We start from the raw sequence: 3394 nt of genomic DNA on the forward strand, positions 1-3394 counted from the left end.
GAGGGAATCGTAACACATTTTCCATTTTCTTCACAATTCTGAAAATACGAGAGATTATATTCTATTCAGAAACTGCTAAACGCATAATGTCAAAAACTTCAGACATTTAGCAGCGCCTTTTTCACTTACTGCAACCCTCTCTAACTGGCAAAAAGTTCAATATCAAAAATACAAAGCTTCCATTAGTTTCGTTACAGTTTGCGGCAGGAAGCGCCTTCAAATATCCGCTTAGCAGTCGTCACGTAACATTAATGCGCAAAAACGGGAATGCTTCTCCATGAATAAAATGCATCAATTTCAACAGCAACAACTGTCCGTTAAAAAAGAAGGGAAAAGAGAGAGAAAAACTTGGATGGGGGGAAATTTCGGCCGTTTCTTCGAAGTCGCGCGGGGGAACTAAACCAAACTGGGCTCCAGTCGAGACAGCAGTGTTATTTTTGCTGGCGGAGGACACGGAATGAGTGAAGAAATTACGCCCTCACTCACAATCCCCTGAAAACTGGGGCACGTTAGGAAGCCTCCTCACCCCTCTCTCTCTCACAGACGCTTTTATTCTCTTGTTAACACAATAAAATAATGGCGAAATTTTCACCCCAGCCTCTACGAGAAGCTCGACCAAAGGAAGCGAGGCTTTTGCAGTGCAATCGAGGAGCGCCGCTAAGCCGTGCATGCGGCGACAGCCTCCCGCTTGTGCGCCCTGCTCGCGCGGCAATTCCCTTTGCAGTGCTGCATTCGGGCCCTGCAGCGCCTGGATCAGGTGCGACCGAAGGGGAGCTACAAGTACAGGGGATTAAGACTGTGAATAAAGGGTAACAGGATTTGAAAGTAGAGGGGAAGGAAACAAAGTAGAAAAGGCCGGAGCCTCTACCCATATGTGCCCAGTAGTTTTAAAACAAGATGGAAAAAATACAAGATAAGAGGGTCGCCAAGAGCCATGTATCATCCTCACCGATGTGAAATCTATGAAATAATGACAGCGTTGTCACACTCCTTCAAATGTTTGTAAGTTATGGGTCGGGCGAAGGAGGGGGGGGGGCGTCAGAGAGAAGACCCATACCTCAGTTGGAGTGCAATATCGGCGTGCAGCTGCCCCTTTCGCAACAATGGGGCCACAGCGCTACGCCCAGAGTCTGTCATCATTAATGTCCAATAAGACCCGGTATTGTACGTGCCACGGAAGAAGAAAAAGGTCTTTTGGAGAGTCCCAATGTTTTTTTTTCAAAGGGCATGTTGGCCGTTGCGTATGAAGAACGGGGAGGGAGGTGGAAGGGGAAATGGAGGATGATCATGATTCAAAAACAGCATAAATTAGGCGTCACCGCAGCGCCGAATCACGTAACATAAATCAGGCTCACCCGTTTGCGCGAGATCTTAAAGTTATATAACTTCATGGCCTTTCAACAATTTCGCCAATTAACATCGAGTGCAATATCTCGCGCAAACTGAAACTCAAACAAGATTAGACTAAAGATTATACCAGCACATCGCGCGAGTCAGTGCGCTGAATTCTACTTCCAAGACTCAACACATCTTAATTAGACTGTCATCTAGAAGGGAATCTTAGGGCGGAACCCAAGGTCGAAGCAGAAACGGGAACAGACCTGGGATTAATGCACCGAGGGACTTAATCAGTCTTAACACGCATTCGCTAAAGAGAAACAAGGTATTCGCACTTCCCTTGCTAAATTCAGCCATTAAATCTCCCCTTTAACATGGATTCAAGAGAAACGTATCGAAAAAAAATGTAAAGAAGCAAGCGTTGGCCGTGTTGCAGCGACGTCCCATTAATGAACGTAGAATCATAGCATAAACAAAGGCTGCAAATCCTATGCCTCATTAAAATTCAAATTACCTCGTCGATGAACATGAGAACACAAACGAATTTTATCGCCTCTGAAACGAAATAAAATGACCGAGGTGCCGGTCTGGTAATGCATTTCAAACCCTTGTATCAGGGAAATGAACTTTTAAAAATATATATTACCTTTGATGTCCTCTCTACAAGGTCAAATGAGGTCAGTTCAGGAGCCAGTAAGGGACAAATGAGGTCAAGTCAAAGGGAGGTGGGAAGAAAGGACGGAGGAAAGAGGAGGGTAATTAAACTTTTTTTTGTCCAGGTGTGAAAAGGGTCGGGCAGTGGTGAGCCGCTATTGGGAGCGTCCTAAAAAGAACAAAAGGCTTAGCTACACTCGCTTCCTTGTCAAAATAAATTCATTCACCAAATAAGCCTATTGTTGAGACGGAATTTAGTTTATTAAGATTATATTCAGAACACACTGGACTTAGAGGATACATTCACATGCAGTGCATAATACATATGAGCATTTCCATGATTACTTCACTTCTGCAAAACATTTTCCAGGACGTTATTATTTAAACAAACAAACTGTAACTGGGTGGCTAGCTAGGCAAGCAGGTAAGCAGGGGAACAGGTCAGACCAGGTTACTATTGTGTGGTGACCTGATCCTCACCTGCCCTGGGTGACCGCAAGTAGGGGGGTGGGTAGAGGAAGGGAAGTATAACCGGATGTTCGTAGCCACACTGTCCTGGCAATTAGAGTTAAATGCCGGAATAGGAAGGAAGTTCTGGTTGGGCGAGAGAGGGAGAAGGTCCAGGTAATTGTTTGGGGGGACGAAGAACCGTGTTAATATTGCCTCCCCTATGTCGCCGGATCTGTTTTCCGGATATTCAAACGTCGCGCTGAAAGGAACGTTTCGCGCCCTGGGAAACGTTTGGGGTGAAAAGAGAGCGAAAGAGAGTGCGGTTTCGTCCGCCTGTACTACAATTGGGCGAGGATTGATGCGTATTGAATTACAACTCTGACTGATAAAAAAGTCATATCATCATTTCGAGATTTACCCATATACATATTTCCGTATAATCTTGCATGTCATGTCAATGGTATAGAATGTGTCCATAAAGGCAAATCAGAACGATGCGTGAATGACACTTCAAGGAATCATCCCCGCTCTAGATATGAATTCACAGATAACTTAATTTCATTCTCCTTTTCAGTTATCTCCTCTGTCTGATTTCCCTTGTTTCCCGTCTCTTCTCATCTCCGTGCCACAGTCCCTCTCCGATAATATATTCCTCTTTACCTCCCCTTCTCTGCGCCTTCCTTGCACACGGTGGTGGCTCCGTCTCTCAAAATCACAATAAAACCCAAGCATATATCTTTTGGAGGTCAGTCAGCGTCTTCGACTCAGCTGAGGCGAATAGCCTTTAGTCCTTCCCCAGGAATCGCTAGTCTGTCATAGGGACACAATGAGAGGAACAACACAGGGGGAGGGAAACCAGAAGGATTTCGAAACCGGTGCCTCACTTTCAAATAAACTCACACTGTAGTGTTGTTTTCTGCTAGAATTGTCAATTTATCATCCGCCCCTAAGC

This window comes from Penaeus monodon, chromosome 27 (assembly GCF_015228065.2).
Source record: "Penaeus monodon isolate SGIC_2016 chromosome 27, NSTDA_Pmon_1, whole genome shotgun sequence".
In the NCBI taxonomy this organism is placed as follows: domain Eukaryota; kingdom Metazoa; phylum Arthropoda; class Malacostraca; order Decapoda; family Penaeidae; genus Penaeus; species Penaeus monodon.